Source organism: Suncus etruscus, chromosome X, assembly GCF_024139225.1.
Source record: "Suncus etruscus isolate mSunEtr1 chromosome X, mSunEtr1.pri.cur, whole genome shotgun sequence".
NCBI lineage: Eukaryota > Metazoa > Chordata > Mammalia > Eulipotyphla > Soricidae > Suncus > Suncus etruscus.
The window spans coordinates 131,871,720-131,896,094 of NC_064868.1; positions in this window are offsets into that span (position 1 = coordinate 131,871,720).

A 24,375-nucleotide genomic window follows, 5' to 3' on the forward strand; every position below is an offset into this window, starting at 1 on the left:
TGGTTACTCCTGGCTCTGCACTCAGCAATCACTCTTGGCAGGCTCGGGAGAATATATGGCATGCAGGGAATTGAACCACTGTCCATCCTGGGTCAGTTGCGTGTAAAGCAAATGCCCTACCACTGTGCTATCTTTCCAGCCCCTAAATATTTGCTTTATATTAAACATAAAGTTTTGGAAACATTTTCTACCTTTGACAGTGAATGAAAAAATGCATATACATATCAAATGCTATAATAATTAGTATTTTGATTTGAAATTTCATATACAAAGCTATTAAAAACAACTTAGATTAAATAGTAAATGTAGCAACAATAACAGCAGCAAAATAAGTGAATACACTGTTGCAGTGACTATTTTAATGAGGCCACTTCATGGGTGGTATGTGTTTGAAGGTATTTGTTAAACAGATATTTATAATAATTTATAGTAAAACTATACTTGAAGCATATTAGTAATTGAACTTATTTAATTGCAAAATATGCTGCAATATAATGGCATCAAAATGAGATAAATTGGGATAGAAATATAATTATAAAATTGGTAATCTAACAAAAACAATTTCGCAATATCAACTATAATAATTTGTAAACAAACTGATCAATTATGACAACTTTGCTGACACTGTATTTTGAAAAAACATAAGGTACTACAAATATATTCTGGTGGGGCGTTTGCCTTGTAGCAGGCCAAAATAGGACGGACTCCAGTTAGAATCCCGGCATCCCATATGGTCCCCTATGCCTTCCAGGAGTGATTTCTGAGTGCAGAAGCAGGAGTAACCCCTGAGTGCCGCCGAGTGTGACCCAAAACAAAAAAACAAAACAAAACAAAACAAAAATAACCCAAATATATTCTGGCTAATTAAATAGATCAAAGTATCATTTGTGTCAAATAAAATTTCAGATTAATTTAATTTAATAAAGTTGTATTGTTAAACTTTTTTTTGTTTTGTTTTGGGGGCACACCCAGCGGTGCTCAGGGGTTACTCCTGGCTGTCTGCTCAGAAATAGCTCCTGGCAGGCACGGAGGACCATATGGGACACCGGGATTCAAACCAACCACCTTTGGTCCTGGATCGGCTGCTTACAAGACAAACGCCACTGTGCTATCTCTCCGGGCCCGTATTGTTAAACTTTTAAAGTAGCTAGAATTTCTTCCACTGAATTTAGCATATTCCCCAAAACTTTTGAAGCCTATCAAATATCAAATGAATAATTGTTTAAATCTATATGAAATTGCATTAGACACAAATCATATGGAAAACTGAAGCATCTAATTTATGTCAACTGTGTAGTAGTATTTAATTGTTGAGCTATATTATTTACACACGAACTGAATCTTAAGATTGGCTATGAAGGTCAAATAATGGCATCGTTGATTAAAATCCTATTATCAAGGTCTGGGAATGTCACTATGGAATAAAGTGCCTGCTTTCCATGTGTAAGACTATGATTTTATTTCCCTTCAACACCTCACAGGTCTGAGTTCTATACCTTCCTCTCTGTGATCCTGGATGTCAGAAAGAGTCCCACATCATAGTCAAATGTATGCTGTCTCAGTCCCCATACCACCCAGACTTCAGCATACTATAGCATCAACAACAAGGGAAGGGGTAACCTTATAATCTCTTGTTTTGGTTCTTGAAATACTGCATAGTAAGAAGGAATACAGAGGATTTCTTCTGCAAGTTTAATTGCATAATACTTGATTTAGCAATTCCTGTATTAAAATTTTGCTGAAAAAGAAAGGATCATCTCTATGTCTAAATTATATTCTAATATGCAGACTGGTTTGATTTCACATGTTTTATAGTTACAGTAATCAAAGATCCCCTCTTTGTTAAAATGAATTTATTTTAATGCCTTGTCTCACTGTCATCAAATATGCTAACTATGGAGTTTAAACAGCACTTTCCCCACAAAATAAAACTGCTTGAATAAACATTTAAAATTACGATGCAAACTTATTTAAAGCAATTAGTTCTACTTAAACTACGCTTAAATAAACATCTAAACCATGTTTTAAGGAAAATGACTTTTGAAAGTATCTGGAATTTTTCACAAACCTATGGGTCAGAAAATGAGTGTTTTTTGGGTGTAAAGTTTCCTCTAGCATTTTTTTAACTTTTCAAAGCTAATACACTTCTCAATCATTTTTAAATTTCTGTCCTTAAATTCTCCCTCTATCCAAAGAAAGAGTGGAGGCAGCACATTTTGTTTTTGCACTTTCAATGCGTCCCCAGGTCGCTAGATAGGCCTGTTTTCTTTGCTCATTTGTAATCTGCTCCAAATCCATGTCCCAATAGGACGTGTCCCATTAGAAATGACCACTACCTAGAAAGTCCCCGTATAAAAATGAGTCCTCCTAGGCTAATGACTGGGAAATTCAGGTTTTTCCTCTCACTAGACCTCTACTTTAATAGTTTCTTGCACTTCCCTCCCCACGCGCCCCGGGCCCCTGAGCGACCGACTCTGCCTCGCCCTCGCCACAGATTAGGGTTCGCCTCACCCGACGGCGCTCCAGCAGCTCCCTGGGCTCGCGGCGCCGCTCGGTTGCCCGGGCAACGGCACTCGGCGCCCCGCGCGAGGGCCCGTTGGGCGCTCTGGACCAATCGACGAAGAGTTCGGGGGGCTCCACCAATCCGAGAGCCGGCCGGGCGCGCGTGCCACGCTCGCCGCCCTCCCGCGGAATCTGCGCCCGCCGCCGCCGCCGCAACCGCCGTCGCAACCGCCGCCATCGCCCCCCGGGGCTTTCGGGTCGGCCCGGCCCTCCGGGGTCTGCGCTCCTCAGGTCCGCGGGCCGCTTCGCTTTCCCGGGCATGGACCCGCTCAGCTTTCCGAGAGTCTGGAGCCCGGGACTTCTTTCCTGCCACCACGCGGTTCCAAGGGGAAAGGCTTCAGAAGGCGAAAGAGAGTCAGCACGCTCGCTGGGGACCCTCGGGGCCAGGCTGCGCTTTGAGAGGTGAGTTCGGCGTCTCCCGCGGCGTGGCCATTGGCAACGACTCTTCACTCAGGCCCAAGAAAAGGTGCCGGGTGGTTTCAATGGCCAACCAAAGGGGCCTAGGGCACTTTGGAAAAAAATTGGAGTCACAGCCGGCAACGCTCAGGGGTTACTCCTAGCTCTGCACTCAGGAGTCGCTCCTGGCAGGCTCCGGGGACCCTCTGGGGTGTCGGGATTCGAACGGGGGTCCGTCCTGTATTGGCCGCGTGGAAGGCCAACGCCATACCGCTGTGCTATCGCTCGGGCTCCTTTAGGGCACTTTGGAGGCAAATGACACCCTCAGAGTAGCCTTCTTTTTGCTTAAGAGCTGCAATGGTTGCAAACTTAGATTTCTCTTTATTCACGTGGAATCGAACTTACTTGAAGCGGTTTCATTTATTTTCTTTTTAAAAATGGGTTTCTGCTAGTGCGTTTCAGACCTTTAGCTCAGAACCACGGTAAGAAATAAGCGTTAGGGTCCACAGTAATCTATTTTTGCCTCTTGTTTGCCTTTTGTGAGGCACTTGCACCCCCATGCACCGCTTAATGGTCCCTAGGAATATGCAGAAGTAATCCTGAACACCAATAGATGTGCACCTTCACACCCTTTAGAGCTTGGGAGATATCTCAGATTTCCAAAATTACATGTGAAGGTACCAGATTACAGTCCCTTCACCACATGTCCTTAAAAACACTGTCACAAAGGGGAGATATGGAACACATGCTGGGAAAACGGGTGTAGGGAAGGAGGACAATCCTGGTGGTGGGAATGGCCCTGATTCATTGTCACTATGTACCTTAAATACTACTGTGAAAGATTTGTTATTCACTCTTTGATCACAATAAAAAGTATTATAAAAAGAACACTGTCACAACACTGTTAGGGAGATACCCCCACCTACACACACACACACACACACAAACATACACACACACCAAGAAAGAAATTTTGTATTGTGGCATAGCCCATTCATATACACTACATATAATTTATAACTGTTTTTTTCCAGAAACGATGCCTACTACATGCAATTTATCATATTTCAATTTGGAATTCACAAAACACGAATGATTTTGTCATTCACAGTCAAAAACATTGGTAGTATATCTTTGCTTTTCGAACTTGTGTGTGTTTAAGAATCACTTAAGATATTTTTATAAACAACTGAGAATTTTCCCTGTATTAATTCAAAAGTTGTTTCTGTGGTAGGTTCGTAAAGGTGACTGACAAAATATGTGAAATTCTTGCTACAGTGCTAGATATACAGTGTTATAAATAGTATTTGTTTCTTGATAAACAAATGCTGTTGATCTTTAGAAATGTAATCACCTCTTAAAATTTTGGCCTTTGATTAGGTAGAATTCTACTGTAAGCACTGTTTTCCCCTAGGGCTGGGAGGTAAGAAGTTATGTCATCATCTAGGAACTGAGAGGACTCTTCAAGATTTCATTTCATAGAGGTTTTTTTTTTCACATATAGATTTCCCCATGATATCAACAACACTACAGAATATTGAATATTTAAAATAAAGTGGTATATAACTGGGGCTGGGAATGTAGCTCAGGGTAGAGCACTTGTGCATGCTTGAGATCCTTGGTTTGATTCCTGGCACCACCAAAAATATATTTAACTGTTGTTTTTCCATGATATTCCAGAGTAATGCAATAGGAAGATCTGTATTGTGAATTTCCCCCTTTTGAGTTTATGGATTTGCCTATCTGGCATATCAGGTTGGGTGCAGTATTTTACCTAATGAATATATTCTTTTCGGAATGATGTTTTGAAAAAAAATGCATGAACATAGCAGATTTAAGTGCTCATGTTGGTTAGCTTTCTTTATGAGTATCTTTTCCAAATATTGCATGACTGCATATTCATTTATAATTTAAACTTTTAAATAATATACAATTAAGTTGTGTAAAAGAATAGAAACTATAATTGGACTATATTAGCACATCTCCTTTTTCTAAGTACATGAGTTATCTTACTTTGTATATTTTTAAAACTGATAGAAGTCTTATTCCTGGTGCTGGGGTAGAAAACAGTGGTTTTTCTATACATGGGATCCAAGGTTCAAGGGTGAATGGTCAATGTCCGATCTTCTGAAGCCTACAACAAATAACTATGACAGCTGTTCAGGTCTAAGGCCCCACTGCAATATAAAATTTATGTGTTCCTATCTCTATTTTATAAGAACTTGTTTGCACATGCAAGATTTCCCAATTTTTATGTGCCTATGCAAAAAGAACGATGCCACATGGTATTACTGGTGCATATGGCAGTAAAAATAACAAGCTAAACAATCACTATAGCCTGGTTCTAACATGAACTCAGAACACTGAAGAAACTTATCTACTAGAATTCCCTACTAAATAGATTCCAAAAAATGGGGGAAATTGGCACTACATAAGAAGATAGATAATAAGGGTTATACCTATTAAGGAAATACATCTAAAGAAATATTTAAAGGAGATATACATGTCCCCTTTACGTCTTTTGAAATAGTCTGGGGGTGGGGGTAAAATCCTGAGTATAGCTTCAGCCTGTGATTTGATCTTGTGGAGTCTAAAAAATGGCTCCCAGCAGTCATGAGGGAAAAGGGGCTACCAAGAGCAAATCAGCAGCAGTGGCAGCTTCTTCTCAGGCTGAGAATCTATCTTTTCACTTTGGGATCTGGTTGGCAGCTGGCTAGGGTGGGAGGAATCTTCTGCTTCCTGAAGAGTTAAAAACTGAGGCTAAAAGGGATAAATGGGAGGAATAACATAGGGGGCAAGAGAGTGAAGGGCTAGAAAAGAATTTGTAAGGTGGTAAGCGAAGGGGGCAAGAAGGGGTTATATAACGGGGAAGAACAGTATACAACATAGACATTATTTATTTTATATATATATATATATATATATAACACACATTGAGGTGGCCAACAAATACACTCATGTGCACACATAGATACTGAGGATCGATCCATGGGTTACAGTTTGAAAAGCTGACCCAGATGAAATGGGACAGAATGCTTAAAATATATAAAGCCGGCAAGTCAGATGTAAAGGTTTTCCATTTTCTAGGCCAGTTATAATTGGTGATGATAAACTTTACTGAAGAAAGGCTTCGTGGGTTAGATTGTGTATAGATCATTCTTTTTTTTTTTTTTTTTTGGTTTTTGGTTTTTGGTTTTTGGTCACACCCGGCAGCACTCAGGGATTACTCCTGGCTCTATGCTCAGAAATCACTCCTGGCAGGCTCAGGGGATCATATGGGATGCCGGGATTCGAACCACCATCCTTTGCGTCTAAGGCAAATGCCTTACCGCTGTGCTATTTCTCTGGCCCCTAGATCATTCTTAATAACAGTCATGATTTTCAAGTCTAGAAAATTAAGTGTTTATGGTAATGAGCACTGTAAGAGGAGTCTACACCATGAAATATCGTCTTGTAGGTATTGAGCATCCAGTTTCTTTTCCTAAAAGTAATCTAAAAGTCTTGAGCATTATGGTATAATGGTAAACTACCTACAACTGAAAACAGATTACAATAACATATTTAATTAATGAGCTCGGTAACAGGAATTCATGGCATGCAGTTGCATATTCCCTTGATATCTGTGAACATAAACATTAGATTATATTAGCATGCATAATGAGGTATAAAATGAATAGAGTAGAATTTTTGTTGTGATATTATTATGAGCTCTGTCTTCTGAGTCTAATATAGTATATAGCATTGCAATGTGGAACTGGGGTGACCAACCTATATCTCCAATTACCACTCTGGACAGAAAGATCAAGGAGTTATAGGCAAAGTAAAATTAAGACATTAAAACTACTTATAGTGAACATATACTTATAGTGACTCCCACTTGTAGTGGGAGTCCATGGCTTCCAAATGCATTCTGCACCCATGTCTATAGATAAAAGCATTAGGACATTATTATAGACATCTATAAATAGCAGTTACTTGGGCACCTGCTCAGTCTAAACAGCTGTATCTTCTTGACTAGAGAGTTTAAACATTGACATTTAAGGAAAATATTTACAGAAAGAGCTGTTGTGCCATTATATTGTGTAGGGTTGTTGTGGTTACAATTGAGGATTTGGTTTGTGTAATTGCTCTTTGATAGCTCATTTAGGGTCAGTGGTCATAGCACAAATATTGTAAGTTCTTTTTTGTCTGAGAATGTTTTTAACCCTCTCTCCCATGTACATGAGAGTTTTGCTGGGTAGCTACTCTATGTTGAAAGTTTCCCTCATTTAGCAGTTTTAATACTGTCATTCAACCCTTTTCTTGCCTAGATTGTTTCAAATGGAAGATCTGGTTTGATTCCTTTATACTTGAGGTTTTTTTCCTTCCTTACCCCTTTAAAGAGTCAGTAATACTTAAAGTACTATAAGAAAAAAGTAGCACGAGTGAATGGGCTCCCCTCAGAATCCACACGTCATCTATGATGATGGCTATGAATTAATCTTATTTCTTTTTTTTTTAGTATTTCGTAGCATTTATTTGATAATGCCAGATTATAGTTAATTTTCTTTTTTTTCTGTTTTTTTCTTTATTTAAACATCGTGATTACATATATGATTGTGATTAGGTTTCAGTCATGTAAAGAACACCCCCTTCACCAGTGCAACACCAGAATCCTCTGACATGGCTTCTTCCCAAGCTTCCTGATCCTCATGTTCCAATTCTTGGTCAAGTACTGGGAGCTTTGAGGAGAATAAATGCTAATCACGCTGGTTTCAACTTCCAGTGTCCTGGCACTCCTGTTTGTTTGGCAGTTTCCTTTGAAAGACACAATCCTTGGGATTGGGTTTCAGCGAGAGAAAGCTGGGGTGGCTCACTCTCCATTTCTTCTTCTTTAGGCTCCTCTTCTTGGCTTTCACGTGGAGTCTCAGGGATTTCTTCCACGTCAGAACCTCTAAACACTAGAGCTTCCACAGAAGCTCTGTGATGCATGAGCCTCATCCAGCTGCTGGGCCTCTATACCTGCACCCAGCTGGTTTGCATTACCCATTTTTGAGTTTTCTGTTAAGGTGGTATCTTCTCTATCTTGAGATTGGGTCTGCTGCGTCTCTTCATTACGTCTCGGGGCCTCATCAGTTCTTAGGATAGTCAAGAAAGGCAGTGGGGAGTCTGCCTCAATAGTTTCCTTTTCTGCAGTCACTGATTTCAAATCCCTTTCACTCTCTGCACTCTTTTCCTCCTGGATGTCTGACCTATTCGCAGCACATGGTTCCATTTCTGGAGCATCATTCTCCCATGACTGGGAATCTGAGCTTTCCTCTACTCCTTGCAAAGGTTCACAGGAAACATCACCTCTTGGAGATGGTTCTTTGACGTCTACAACGGCAGCACTTGAATCCTCTGACAAGGCTTCTTCCCAAGCTTCCTGATCCTCATGTTTCAAATCTTGGTCAAGTACTGGGAGTTTTGGAGGGGAATCAATGCTAATCACTCTGGTTTCAACATCCATAGTGTCCTGGCACTCTTGTTTGTTTGGCAGTTTCCTTCAGCCAGAAGCCAAGGTCATGTGGGAGGTCGGGACTCGAACCCCGGAATGCCCGGGGTAAGCTGCATGAGAGAGCAGTTGCCATATTCATTACACTACGCTCAGTCTCTATTTGGCAGTTTCCTTTGAAAGAAACAATCTTTGGGATTGGGTTTCAGCGAGAGAAAGCTGGGGTGGCTCACTCTCCATTTCTTCTTCTTTAGGCTCTTCTTCTTGGCTTTCACGTGGAGTCTCAGGGATTTCTTCTACGTCAGAACCTCTAAACACTAGAGCTTTCACAGAAGCTCTGTGATGCGTGAGCCTCATCCAGCTGCAGGGCCTCTATACTTGCACCCAGCTGGTTTGCATTACCCATTTTTGAGTTTTCTGTTAAGATGGTATCTTCTCTATCTTGAGATTGGGTCTGCTGCGTCTCTTCATTACATCTCGGGGCCTCATCAGTTCTTAGGATAGTCAAGAGAGGCGGTGGGAGTCTGCCTCAATAGTTTCCTTTTCTGCAGTCACTGATTTCAAATCCCTTCACTCTCTGCACTCTTTTCCTCCTGGATGTCTGACCTATTCGCAGCACATGGTTCCATTTCTGGAACATCATCCTCCCATGACTGGGAATCTGAGCTTTCCTCTACTCCTTCCAAAGGTTCACAGGAAACATCACCTCTTGGAGATGGTTCTTTCACGTCTACAACGGCAACACTTGAATCCTCTGACAAGGCTTCTTCCCAAGCTTCCTGATCCTCATGTTCCAATTCTTGGTCAAGTACTGGGAGTTTTGGAGGGGAATCAATGCTAATCACGCTGGTTTCAACTTCCATAGTTTCCTGGCACTCTTGTTTGTTTGGCAGTTTCCTTCAGCCAGAAGCCAAGCTCATGTGGGAGGTCGGGACTCGAATTGCGGAATGCCCGGGGTAAGCTGCATGAGAGAGCAGTTGCCATATTCATTACACTACGCTCAGTCTCTATTTGGCAGTTTCCTTTGAAAGAAACAATCTTTGGGATTGGGTTTCAGCGAGAGAAAGCTGGGGTGGCTCACTCTCCATTTCTTCTTCTTTAGGCTCTTCTTCTTGGCTTTCACGTGGAGTCTCAGGGATTTCTTCTACGTCAGAACCTCTAAACACTAGAGCTTTCACAGAAGCTCTGTGATGCGTGAGCCTCATCCAGCTGCAGGGCCTCTATACTTGCACCCAGCTGGTTTGCATTACCCATTTTTGAGTTTTCTGTTAAGATGGTATCTTCTCTATCTTGAGATTGGGTCTGCTGCGTCTCTTCATTACATCTCGGGGCCTCATCAGTTCTTAGGATAGTCAAGAGAGGCGGTGGGAGTCTGCCTCAATAGTTTCCTTTTCTGCAGTCACTGATTTCAAATCCCTTCACTCTCTGCACTCTTTTCCTCCTGGATGTCTGACCTATTCGCAGCACATGGTTCCATTTCTGGAACATCATCCTCCCATGACTGGGAATCTGAGCTTTCCTCTACTCCTTCCAAAGGTTCACAGGAAACATCACCTCTTGGAGATGGTTCTTTCACGTCTACAACGGCAACACTTGAATCCTCTGACAAGGCTTCTTCCCAAGCTTCCTGATCCTCATGTTCCAATTCTTGGTCAAGTACTGGGAGTTTTGGAGGGGAATCAATGCTAATCACGCTGGTTTCAACTTCCATAGTTTCCTGGCACTCTTGTTTGTTTGGCAGTTTCCTTCAGCCAGAAGCCAAGCTCATGTGGGAGGTCGGGACTCGAATTGCGGAATGCCCGGGGTAAGCTGCATGAGAGAGCAGTCGCCGTTTCCATTACACTACGCTCAGTTTCTATTTGGCAGTTTCCTTTGAAAGAAACAATCTTTGGGATTGGTTTTCAGCAAGAGAAAGCTGGGGAAGCTCACTTTCCATTTCTTCTTCTTTAGGCTCTTCTTCTTGGCTTTCACTTGGAGTCTCAGGGATTTCTTCCACGTCAGAACCTCTAAACACTAGAGCTTTCACAGAAGCTCTGTGATGCGTGAGCCTCATCCAGCTGCAGGGCCTCCATACCTGCACCCAGCTGGTTTGCATTACCCATTTTTGAGTTTTCTGTTAAGATGGTATCTTCTCTATCTTGAGATTGGGTCTGCTGCGTCTCTTCATTATGTCTCGGGGCCTCATCAGTTCTTAGGATAGTCAAGAGAGGCGGTGGGGAGTCTGCCTCAATAGTTTCCTGTTCTGCAGTCACTGATTTCAAATCCCTTTTACTCTCTGCACTCTTTTCCTCCTGGATGTCTGACCTATTCGCAGCACATGGTTCCATTTCTGGAGCATCATCCTCCCATGACTGGGAATCTGAGCTTTCCTCTACTCCTTGCAAAGGTTCACAGGAAACATCACCTCTTGGAGATGGTTGTTTCACGTCTACAACGGCAGCACTTGAATCCTCTGACAAGGCTTCTTCCCAAGCTTCCTGATCCTCATGTTCCAATTCTTGGTCAAGTACTGGGAGTTTTGGAGGGGAATCAATGCTAATCATGCTGGTTTCAACTTTTATACTGTCCTGGCACTCTGTTTGTTTGGCAGTTTCCTTCAGCCAGAAGCCAAGGTCATGTGGGAGGTCGGGACTCGAACCGCGGAATGCCCGGGGTAAGCTGCATGAGAGAGCAGTTGCCTTATCCATTACACTACGTTCAGTCTCTATGTGGCAGTTTCCTTTGAAAGAAACAATCTTTGGTATTGGCTTTCAGCGAGAAAAAGCTGGGGTGGCTCACTCTCCATTTCTTCTTCTTTAGGCTCTTCTTCTTGGCTTTCACGTGGAGTCTCAGGGATTTCTTCCACGTCAGAACCTCTAAACACTAGAGCTTTCACAGAAGCTCTGTGATGCGTGAGCCTCATCCAGCTGCAGGGCCTCCATACCTGCACCCAGCTGGTTTGCATTACCCATTTTTGAGTTTTCTGTTAAGATGGTATCTTCTCTATCTTGAGATTGGGTCTGTGATGCGTGAGCCTCATCCAGCTGCAGGGCCTCCATACCTGCACCCAGCTGGTTTGCATTACCCATTTTTGAGTTTTCTGTTAAGATGGTATCTTCTCTATCTTGAGATTGGGTCTGCTGCGTCTCTTCATTATGTCTCGGGGCCTCATCAGTTCTTAGGATAGTCAAGAGAGGCGGTGGGGAGTCTGCCTCAATAGTTTCCTGTTCTGCAGTCACTGATTTCAAATCCCTTTTACTCTCTGCACTCTTTTCCTCCTGGATGTCTGACCTATTCGCAGCACATGGTTCCATTTCTGGAGCATCATCCTCCCATGACTGGGAATCTGAGCTTTCCTCTACTCCTTGCAAAGGTTCACAGGAAACATCACCTCTTGGAGATGGTTCTTTCACGTCTACAACGGCAGCACTTGAATCCTCTGACAAGGCTTCTTCCCAAGCTTCCTGATCCTCATGTTCCAATTCTTGGTCAAGTACTGGGAGTTTTGGAGGGGAATCAATGCTAATCACGCTGGTTTCAACTTCCATAGTGTCCTGGCACTCTTGTTTGTTTGGCAGTTTCCTTCAGCCAGAAGCCAAGCTCATGTGGGAGGTCGGGACTCGAACCGCGGAATGCCCGGGGTAAGCTGCATGAGAGAGCAGTTGCCTTATCCATTACTCTACGTTCAGTCTCTATTTGGCAGTTTCCTTTGAAAGAAACAATCTTTGGTATTGGCTTTCAGCAAGAAAAAGCTGGGGTGGCTCACTCTCCATTTCTTCTTCTTTAGGCTCTTCTTCTTGGCTTTCACGTCAGTCTCAGGGATTTCTTCCACGTCAGAACCTCTAAACACAAGAGCTTTCACAGAAGCTCTGTGATGCGTGAGCCTCATCCAGCTGCAGGGCCTCCATACCTGCACCCAGCTGGTTTGCATTACCCATTTTTGAGTTTTCTGTTAAGATGGTATCTTCTCTATCTTGAGATTGGGTCTGTGATGCGTGAGCCACATCCAGCTGCAGGGCCTCCATACCTGCACCCAGCTGGTTTGCATTACCCATTTTTGAGTTTTCTGTTAAGATGGTATCTTCTCTATCTTGAGATTGGGTCTGCTGCGCGCTCTCTTCATTACGTCTCGGGGCCTCATCAGTTCTTAGGATAGTCAAGAGAGGCGGTGGGGAGTCTGCCTCAATAGTTTCCTTTTCTGCAGTCACTGATTTCAAATCCCTTTCACTCTCTGCACTCTTTTCCTCCTGGATGTCTGACCTATTCGCAGCACATGGTTCCATTTCTGGAGCATCATCCTCCCATGACTGGGAATCTGAGCTTCCTCTACTCCTTCCAAAGTTTCACAGGAAACATCACCTCTTGGAGATGGTTCTTTCACGTCTACAACGGCAACACTTGAATCCTCTGACAAGGCTTCTTCCCAAGCTTCCTGATCCTCATGTTCCAATTCTTGGTCAAGTACTGGGATTTTTGGAGGGGAATCAATGCTAATCACGCTGGTTTCAACTTTTATACTGTCCTGGCACTCTGTTTGTTTGGCAGTTTCCTTCAGCCAGTAGCCAAGGTCATGTGGGAGGTCGGGACTCGAACCGCGGAATGCCCGGGGTAAGCTGCATGAGAGAGCAGTTGCCTTATCCATTACACTACGTTCAGTCTCTATTTGGCAGTTTCCTTTGAAAGAAACAATCTTTGGTATTGGCTTTCAGCGAGAAAAAGCTGGGGTGGCTCACTCTCCATTTCTTCTTCTTTAGGCTCTTCTTCTTGGCTTTCACGTGGAGTCTCAGGGATTTCTTCCACGTCAGAACCTCTAAACACTAGAGCTTTCACAGGAGCTCTGTGATGCGTGAGCCTCATCCAGCTGCAGGGCCTCCATACCTGCACCCAGCTGGTTTGCATAACCCATTTTTGAGTTTTCTGTTAAGATGGTATCTTCTCTATCTTGAGATTGGGTCTGTGATGCGTGAGCCTCATCCAGCTGCAGGGCCTCCATACCTGCACCCAGCTGGTTTGCATTACCCATTTTTGAGTTTTCTGTTAAGATGGTATCTTCTCTATCTTGAGATTGGGTCTGCTGCATCTCTTCATTACGTCTCGGGGCCTCATCAGTTCTTAGGATAGTCAAGAGAGACTGTGGGGAGTCTGCCTCAATAGTTTCCTTTTCTGCAGTCACTGATTTCAAATCCCTTTCACTCTCTGCACTCTTTTCCTCCTGGATGTCTGACCTATTCGCAGCACATGGTTCCATTTCTGGAGCATCATCCTCCCATGACTGGGAATCTGAGCTTTCCTCTACTCCTTGCAAAGGTTCACAGGAAACATCACCTCTTGGAGATGGTTCTTTGACGTCTACAACGGCAGCACTTGAATCCTCTGACAAGGCTTCTTCCCAAGCTTCCTGATCCTCATGTTCCAATTCTTGGTCAAGTACTGGGAGTTTTGGAGGGGAATCAATGCTAATCACGCTGGTTTCAACTTCCATAGTGTCCTGGCACTCTTGTTTGTTTGGCAGTTTCCTTCAGCCAGAAGCCAAGGTCATGTGGGAGGTCGGGACTCGAACCGCAGAATGCCCGGGGTAAGCTGCATGAGAGAGCAGTTGCCTTATCCATTACACTACGTTCAGTCTCTATTTGGCAATTTCCTTTGAAAGAAACAATCTTTGGTATTGGCTTTCAGCAAGAAAAAGCTGGGGTGGCTCACTCTCCATTTCTTCTTTAGGCTCTTCTTCTTGGCTTTCACGTCAGTCTCAGGGATTTCTTCCACGTCAGAACCTCTAAACACAAGAGCTTTCACAGAAGCTCTGTGATGCGTGAGCCTCATCCAGCTGCAGGGCCTCCATACCTGCACCCAGCTGGTTTGCATTACCCATTTTTGAGTTTTCTGTTAAGATGGTATCTTCTCTATCTTGAGATTGGGTCTGTGATGCGTGAGCCTCATCCAGCTGCAGGGCCTCCATACCTGCACCCAGCTGGTTTGCATTACCCATTTTTGAGTTTTCTGTTAAGATGGTATCTTCTCTATCTTGAGATTGGGTCTGTGATGCGTGAGCCTCATCCAGCTGCAGGGCCTCCATACCTGCTTGCAGCTGGTTTGCATTACCCATTTTTGAGTTTTCTGTTAAGATGGTATCTTCTCTATCTTGAGATTGGGTCTGCTGCGCGCTCTCTTCATTACGTCTCGGGGCCTCATCAGTTCTTAGGATAGTCAAGAGAGGCGGTGGGGAGTCTGCCTCAATAGTTTCCTTTTCTGCAGTCACTGATTTCAAATCCCTTTCACTCTCTGCACTCTTTTCCTCCTGGATGTCTGACCTATTCGCAGCACATGGTTCCATTTCTGGAGCATCATCCTCCCATGACTGGGAATCTGAGCTTCCTCTACTCCTTCCCAAGGTTCACAGGAAACATCACCTCTTGGAGATGGTTCTTTCACGTCTACAACGGCAACACTTGAATCCTCTGACAAGGCTTCTTCCCAAGCTTCCTGATCCTAATGTTCCAATTCTTGGTCAAGTACTGGGATTTTTGGAGGGGAATCAATGCTAATCACGCTGGTTTCAACTTCCATAGTGTCCTGGCACTCTTGTTTGTTTGGCAGTTTCTTTCAGCCAGAAGCCAAGCTCATGTGGGAGGTCGGGACTCAAACCGCGGAATGTCCGGGGTAAGCTGCATGAGAGAGCAGTTGCCGTATCTGTTACACTACGCTCAGACTCTATTTGGCAGTTTCCTTTGAAGGACACAATCCTTGGGATTTGTTGGGGACTGCTTGGAATAATTAAAAAGCCCTCTCACTAATCAAAATGGAATTTTGAATGTCTTAGCCAAAGTGCTTACAAGGTGCATGTGGCCTTCTTTGCCCTTGGACCCAAAGAAATAGAAATAGCCTAGAGCTAGGGAGTCACTAGGCTCCAAGTTGTCCTTGTAAAGACAGGGGTCAAAAGGCCCAAGCTGAGATTAGATTTTGTATTTTGTTGCTCATAGATAATGTGAATCTCTTGACTGATGAAAATCTTATTAACCTTGGAAAATCAAGATGTTCCCGTGGAATGTTACGGCCATTCCTACCGCACCTCGCCCCTACTCTGTTTGTTTTGAATTTCTATAAAAGGTCTATTTTTTCCATTATTAAATGGACTCCTGATCGGTACCCTTCGTCTCAAGTCTCATTATTTCCCAGTCCCTCTTCTATTTCAGGCCGGATTCTTGTGTGTTGCCTTAAAAGAAGAATGTTTCTTTTTTAAAGATAAGTTAGGCCTTGTCAAGGATAGCATAAAAAAGGTTGAAGAAAGTCTAGCTGAAACCAAGAAAACCTTGGACAGGGAGGAAAACTGATATAAATATTGGTTCTCCACATCTCCCTGGTTATCCACCCTTCTATCCACGCTGCTCGGCCCATTCATTGGGTTCATGCTGCTCATTTCTTTTGGTCCATGGGCATTTCGCCGCCTAACTGGCTTAATAAAAACCCAGATTGATGAGACTACAAAAAAATCTGTGGGTATTTACTACCAGCAGCTCCAGTCTCATGAGCCCCCCGTTGCTGATACTGCTGAGGGCGAGGAGAGCGCCCCTGAAGAACTGGACTTTGAGGAACTGGAACAGCTTGCTAAGCGTAAGAAATCCTTCCTCACACGACTGTGGAAATGCCTTTGACGGGATTAGTCTGGTGCCAGTAGTCAAGAGCACACCTCATTCTTTAACTTTGTGCAGGCTCTTAGGGGTAGGGCACTCCAGCCTACATGCACTGATGCAAGAACCTTCTTGCGTGCTCCCCGAGCCGCTACTTTTGGGGTTCTGACACTGGGGGCCCACCAGACAGCCTAAGACAGGGTTTCCACCCATCTTTGAATTTTTGAGGAACTGGAACATCTTGCTAAGCGTAAGAAATCCTTCCTCACACGGCTGTGGAAATGCCTTTGACGGGAATAGTCTGGTGCCAGTAGTCAGGAGCACACCTCATTCTTTAACTTTCTGCAGGCTCTTAGGGGTAGGGCACTCCAGCCTACATGCACTGATGCAAGAACCTTCTTGTGTGCTCCCCGAGCCGCTACTTTTGGGGTTCTGACACTGGGGGCCCACCAGACAGCCTAAGACAGGGTTTCCACCCATCTTTGAATTTTTGAGGAACTGGAACAGCTTGCTAAGCGTAAGAAATCCTTCCTCACACGGCTGTGGAAATGCCTTTGACGGGAATAGTCTGGTGCCAGTAGTCAGGAGCACACCTCATTCTTTAACTTTGTGCAGGCTCTTAGGGGTAGGGCACTCCAGCCTACATGCACTGATGTAAGAACCTTCTTGCGTGCTCCCCGAGCCGCTACTTTTGGGGTTCTGACACTGGGGGCCCACCAGACAGCCTAAGACAGGGTTTCCACCCATCTTTGAATTAATAAAAAGGGGGAATTTGTTGAGGACTGTTTGGAATAATTAAAAAGCCCTCTCACTAAACAAAATGGAGTTTCTGAAAGTCTTAGCCAAAGTGCTTACAAGTTGCATGTGGCCTTCTTTGCCCTTGGACCCAAAGAAATAGAAATAGCGTAGAGCTAGGGAGTCACTAGGCTCCAAGATGTCCTTGTAAAGACAGGGGTCAAAAGGCCCAAGCTGAGGTTAGATTTTGTATTTTGTTGCTCAAAGATAGTGTGAATCTCTTGACTGATGATAATCTTATTAACCTTGGAATATCAAGGTGTTCCCGTGGAAAGTTACGGCCATTCCTACTGGGCCTCGCCCGTACACTGTTTGTTTTGCATTGTCTATAAAAGGTCTATTTTTTCCTTTATTGAATGGACTCCTGATCGGTACCCTTCGTCTCGAGTCTCATTTCCCAGTCCCTCTTCTATTTCGGGCCGGATTCTTCTTCGAGAACTGCGAATTACTGACGTGGTCCACAGCTTCACCTGTTGGTCGGGGTCCTTGGAAGGCCACAGGATTAGGTTTCAGCGAGAGACAGCTGGAATGGCTCACTCTCCATTTCTTCTTTAGGCTCCTCTTCTTGGCTTTCAATTGGAGACTCAGGGATTTCTTCCACGTCAGAACCTCTAAACACTAGAGCTTTCACAGAAGCTCTGTGATGCGTGAGACTCATCCAGCTACTGGGCCTCTATACCTGCACTCAGCTGGTTTGCATTACCCATTTTTGAGTTTTCTGTTAAGGTGGTAACTTCTCTATCTTGAGATTGGGTCTGCTGCATCTCTTCATTACGTCTCGGTGCCTCATCAGTTCTTAGGATAGTCAAGAGAGGCGGTGGGGAGTCTGCCTCAATAGTTTCCTGTTCTGCAGTCACTTATTTCAAATCCCTCTCACTCTCTGCACTCTTTTTCTCCTGGATGTCTGACCTATTCGCAGCACATGGTTCCATTTCTGGAGCATCATCCTCCCATGACTGGGAATCTGAGCTTTCCTCTACTCCTTGCAAAGGTTCACAGGAAACATCACCTCTTGGGGTGGGTTCTTTCACGTCTACAATGGGAACACTTGAATCCTCTGACAAGGCTTCTTCCCAAGCTTCCTGATCCTCATGTTCCAATTCTTGGTCAAGTACTGGGAGTTTTGGAGGGGAATCAATGTTAATCACGCTGGTTTCAACTTCCATAGTGTCTTGGCACTCTTGTTTGTTTGGCAGTTTCCTTCAGCCAGAAGCAAAGCTCATTTGGGAGGTTGGGACTTGAACCGCGGAATGCCGGGGTAAGCTGCATGAGAGAGCAGTCGCCGTATTCGTTACACTACGCTCAGTCTCTATTTGGCAGTTTCCTTTGAAAGAAACAATCTTTGGGATTGGGTTTCAGCGAGAGAAAGCTGGGGTGGCTCACTCTCCATTTCTTCTACTTTAGGCTCTTCTTCTTGGCTTTCACATGGAGTCTCAGGAATTTCTTCCACGTCAGAACCTCTAAACACTAGAGCTTTCACAGAAGCTCTGTGATGCGTGAGCCTCATCCAGCTGCAGGGCCTCCATACTTGCACCCAGCTGGTTTGCATTACCCATTTTTGAGTTTTCTGTTAAGATGGTATCTTCTCTATCTTGAGATTGGGTCTGCTGCGTCTCTTCATTACGTCTCGGGGCCTCATCAGTTCTTAGGATAGTCAAGAGAGGCGGTGGGGAGTCTGTCTCAATAGATTCCTTTTCTGCAGTCACTGATTTCAGATCCCTTTTACTCTCTGCACTCTTTTCCTCCTGGATGTCTGACCTATTCGCAGCACATGGTTCCATTTCTGGAGCATCATCCTCCCATGACTGGGAATCTGAGCTTTCCTCTACTCCTTGCAAAGGTTCACAGGAAACATCACCTCTTGGAGATGGTTCTTTCACGTCTACAACGGCAACACTTGAATCCTCTGACAATGCTTCTTCCCAAGCTTCCTGATCCTCATGTTCCAATTCTTGGTCAAGTACTGGGAGTTTTGGAGGGGAATCAATGCTAATCACGCTGGTTTCAACTTCCATAGTGTCCTGGCACTCTTGTTTGTTTGGCAGTTTCCTTCAGCCAGAAGCCAAGCTCATGTGGGAGGTCGGGACTCGAACCGCGGAATGCCCGGGGTAAGCTGCATGAGAGAGCAGTTGCCTTATCCATTACACTACGTTCAGTCTCTATTTGGCAGTTTCCTTTGAAAGAAACAATCTTTGGTATTGGCTTTCAGCGACAAAAGGTGGGGTAGCTCACTCTCCATTTCTTCTTCTTTAGGCTCTTCTTCTTGGCTTTCACGTGGAGTCTCAGGGATTTCTTCCACGTCAGAACCTCTAAACACTAGAGCTTTCATAGAAGCTCTGTGATGCGTGAGCCTCATCCAGCTGCAGGGCCTCCATACCTGCACCCAGCTGGTTTGCATTACCCATTTTTGAGTTTTCTGTTAAGATGGTATCTTCTCTATCTTGAGATTGGGTCTGTGATGTGTGAGCCTCATCCAGCTGCAGGGCCTCCATACCTGCACCCAGCTGGTTTGCATTACCCATTTTTGAGTTTTCTGTTAAGATGGTATCTTCTCTATCTTGAGATTGGGTCTGCTGCGTCTCTTCATTACGTCTCGGGGCCTCATCAGTTCTTAGGATAGTCAAGAGAGACTGTGGGGAGTCTGCCTCAATAGTTTCCTTTTCTGCAGTCACTGATTTCAAATCCCTTTCACTCTCTGCACTCTTTTCCTCCTGGATGTCTGACCTATTCGCAGCACATGGTTCCATTTCTGGAGCATCATCCTCCCATGACTGGGAATCTGAGCTTTCCTCTACTCCTTGCAAAGGTTCACAGGAAACATCACCTCTTGGAGATGGTTCTTTCACATCTACAACGGCAACACTTGAATCCTCTGACAAGGCTTCTTCCCAAGCTTCCTGATCCTCATGTTCCAATTCTTGGTCAAGTACTGGGAGTTTTGGAGGGGAATCAATGCTAATCACGCTGGTTTCAACTTCCATAGTGTCCTGGCACTCTTGTTTGTTTGGCAGTTTCCTTCAGCCAGAAGCCAAGCTCATATGGGAGGTCGGGACTCGAACCGCGGAATGCCCGGGGTAAGCTGCATGAGAGAGCAGTTGCCGTATCCGTTACACTACGCTCAGTCTCTATTTGGCAGTTTCCTTTGAAAGAAACAATCTTTGGGATTGGGTTTCAGCGAGAGAAAGCTGGGGTGGCTCACTCTCCATTTCTTCTTCTTTAGGCTCCTCTTCTTGGCTTTCACGTGGAGTCTCAGGGATTTCTTCCACGTCAGAACCTCTAAACACTAGAGCTTTCACAGAAGCTCTGTGATGCGTGAGCCTCATCCAGCTGCAGTGCCTCCATACTTGCACCCAGCTGGTTTGCATTACCCATTTTTGAGTTTTCTGTTAAGATGGTATCTTCTCTATCTTGAGATTGGGTCTGCTGCGTCTCTTCATTACGTCTCGGGGCCTCATCAGTTCTTAGGATAGTCAAGAGAGGCGGTGGGGAGTCTGCCTCAATAGTTTCCTTTTCTGCAGTCACTGATTTCAGATCCCTTTTACTCCTGCACTCTTTTCCTCCTGGATGTCTGACCTATTCGCTGCACATGGTTCCATTTCTGGAGCATCATCCTCCCATGACTGGGAATCTGAGCTTTCCTCTACTCCTTGCAAAGGTTCACAGGAAACATCACCTCTTGGAGATGGTTCTTTCACGTCTACAACGGCAGCACTTGAATCCTCTGACAAGGCTTCTTCCCAAGCTTCCTGATCCTCATGTTCCAATTCTTGGTCAAGTACTGGGAGTTTTGGAGGGGAATCAATGCTAATCACGCTCGTTTCAACTTCCATAGTGTCCTGGCACTTTTGTTTGTTTGGCAGTTTCCTTCAGCCAGAAGCCAAGCTCATGTGGGTGGTCGGGACTCGAACCGTGGAATGCCCGGGGTAAGCTGCATGAGAGAGCAGTTGCCTTATCCATTACACTACGTTCAGTCTCTATTTGGCAGTTTCCTTTGAAAGAAACAATCTTTGGTATTGGCTTTCAGCGAGAAAAAGCTGGGGTGGCTCACTCTCCATTTCTTCTTGTTTTGGCTCTTCTTCTTGGCTTTCAGGTGGAGTCTCAGGGATTTCTTCCACGTCAGAACCTCTAAACACTAGAGCTTTCATAGAAGCTCTGTGATGCGTGAGCCTCATCCAGCTGCAGGGCCTCCATACCTGCACCCAGCTGGTTTGCATTACCCATTTTTGAGTTTTCTGTTAAGATGGTATCTTCTCTATATTGAGATTGGGTCTGCTGCGTCTCTTCATTATGTCTCGGGGCCTCATCAGTTCTTAGGATAGTCAAGAGAGGCTGTGGGGAGTCTGCCTCAATAGTTTCCTTTTCTACAGTCACTGATTTCAAATCCCTTTCACTCTCTGCACTCTTTTCCTCCTGGATGTCTGACCTATTCGCAGCACATGGTTCCATTTCTGGAGCATCATCCTCCCATGACTGGGAATCTGAGCTTTCCTCTACTCCTTGCAAAGTTTCACAGGAAACATCACCTCTTGGAGATGGTTCTTTCACGTCTACAATGGCAACACTTGAATCCTCTGACAAGGCTTCTTCCCATGCTTCCTGATCCTCATGTTCCAATTCTTGGTCAAGTACTGGGAGTTTTGGAGGGGAATCAATGCTAATCACGCTGGTTTCAACTTCCATAGTGTCCTGGCACTCTTGTTTGTTTGGCAGTTTCCTTCAGCCAGAAGCCAAGCTCATGTGGGAGGTCGGGACTCGAACCGCGGAATGCCCGGGGTAAGCTGCATGAGAGAGCAGTTGCCTTATCCATTACACTACGTTCAGTCTCTATTTGGCAGTTTCCTTTGAAAGAAACAATCTTTGGTATTGGCTTTCAGCGAGAAAAAGCTGGGGTGGCTCACTCTCCATTTCTTCTTCTTTAGGCTCTTCTTCTTGGCTTTCACGTGGAGTCTCAGGGATTTCTTCCACGTCAGAACCTCTAAACACTAGAGCTTTCATAGAAGCTCTGTGATGCGTGAGCCTCATCCAGCTGCAGGGCCTCCATACCTGCACCCAGCTGGTTTGCATTACCCATTTTTGAGTTTTCTGTTAAGATGGTATCTTCTCTATCTTGAGATTGGGTCTGTGATGCGTGAGCCTCATCCAGCTGCAGGGCCTCCATACCTGCACCCAGCTGGTTTGCATTACCCATTTTTGAGTTTTCTGTTAAGATGGTATCTTCTCTATCTTGAGATTGGGTCTGCTGCGTCTCTTCATTACGTCTCGGTGCCTCATCAGTTCTTAGGATAGTCAAGAGAGACTGTGGGGAGTCTGCCTCAATAGTTTCCTTTTCTGCAGTCACTGATTTCAAATCCCTTTCACTCTCTGCACTCTTTTCCTCCTGGATGTCTGACCTATTCGCAGCACATGGTTCCATTTCTGGAGCATCATCCTCCCATGACTGGGAATCTGAGCTTTCCTCTACTCCTTGCAAAGGTTCACAGGAAACATCACCTCTTGGAGATGGTTCTTTCACATCTACAATGGCAACACATGAATCCTCTGACAAGGCTTCTTCCCAAGCTTCCTGATCCTCATGTTCCAATTCTTGGTCAAGTACTGGGAGTTTTGGAGGGGAATCAATGCTAATCACGCTAGTTTCAACTTCCATGGTGTCCTGGCACTCTTGTTTGTTTGGCAGTTTCCTTCAGCCAGAAGCCAAGCTCATGTGGGAGGTCGGGACTCGAACCGCGGAATGCCCGGGGTAAGCTGCATGAGAGAGCAGTTGCCGTATCCGTTACACTACGCTCAGTCTCTATTTGGCAGTTTCCTTTGAAAGAAACAATCTTTGGGATTGGGTTTCAGCGAGAGAAAGCTGGGGTGGCTCACTCTCCATTTCTTCTTCTTTAGGCTCCTCTTCTTGGCTTTCACGTGGAGTCTCAGGGATTTCTTCCTCGTCAGAACCTCTAAACACTAGAGCTTTCACAGAAGCTCTGTGATGCGTGAGCCTCATCCAGCTGCTGGACCTCTATACCTGCACCCAGCTGGTTTGTAGTAGCCACTTTTGAGTTTTCTGTTAAGGTGGTATCTTCTCTATCTTGTAGATTGGGTCTGCTGCATCTCTTCATTACGTTTTAGAGCCTCATCCGTTCTTAGGATAATCAAGAGAGGTGGTGGGGAGTCTGTCTCAATAGTTTTCTTTTCTGCAGTCACTGATTTCAAATCCCTTTCACTCTCTGCACTCTTTTCCTCCTGGATGTCTGACCTATTCGCAGCACATGGTTCCATTTCTGGAGCATCATCCTCCCATGACTGGGAATCTGAGCTTTCCTCTACTCCTTGCAAAGGTTCACAGGAAACATCACCTCTTGGAGATGGTTCTTTCACGTCTACAACGGCAACACTTGACTCCTCTGACAAGGCTTCTTCCCAAGCTTCCTGATCCTCGTGTTCCAATTCTTGGTCAAGTACTGGGAGTTTTGGAGGGGAATCAATGCTAATCACGCTGGTTTCAACTTCCATAGTGTCCTGGAACTCTTGTTTCTTTGGTAGTTTCCTTTGAAAGCACAATCCTTGGGATTGGGTTTCAGCGAGAGAAAGCTGGAATGGCTCACTCTCCATTTCTTCTTCTTTAGGCTCCTCTTCTTGGCTTTCACGTGGAGTCTCAGAGATTTCTTCCACGTCAGAACCTCTAAACACTAGACCTTTCACAGAAGCTCTGTGATGCGTGAGCTTATCCAGCTGCTGGGCCTCTATACCTGCACCCAGCTGGTTTGCATTACCCATTTTTGAGTTTTCTTCCCAGTCCCTCTTTTCTTTTAGGCCGGAATCCTCTTCGTGACTTTTGAATAACTGTTGTGGTCTCCAGCCTCTCCCGCGGGTCGGGAGCAGGGTTCCTGGGGGGCCACAGAGTGGCGCCTGATTCGGGGCACTAAGAACAGATCACCGGGTCGAACGGCAAAGGCGCGAGTCGGAGCCTCGCCGTAAGGCATCGGTAAGTTCTTATAAAGGGCACGGTGCAGGGAGGTCAGCTAACAGTGATCACTATCACCACCGTTCATTTGTCCCCGGAGAAAATGTGGTCTACTTTATTAAAAGAGGAGGTTTTCATTAAAGATCTTAAGAAAGTTCTGGGTGAAAGGAAAATTAAAGTTAAGAAAAAGTACTTAATTAAGTTCTTTATATGTGTTCATATTTGTCCTTGGTTTGTGGTCATTAGACCCCGTATAGTTACAAGTACCTGGAAACAATTTGCTGATGAAATTATGCATTATTATACCAAACATGGTAAAGAAAAGGATATAAAAGTTATGCCGTTTTATTGTTTCATCCTTATTGAAATTGTTACTGGTGCAGAGTTAAATCCAATTGGGGGAAGCCCCCTTAAGAAAGAAATTATTGAAAAAGCTAAGGCCAGCATAGAAATGTCCTCCCGCAACCAGTCCTGGGCCAGTAGCGCCCCTCCTAAATCTGACAGCCTCATAGATTTGAAACCTTCCAAATGCTTTTATTCCACTGTGGCCAGCGCCCCCCCCCCCCAGAGGAGGACATTCTAGATGCCCAGCACAC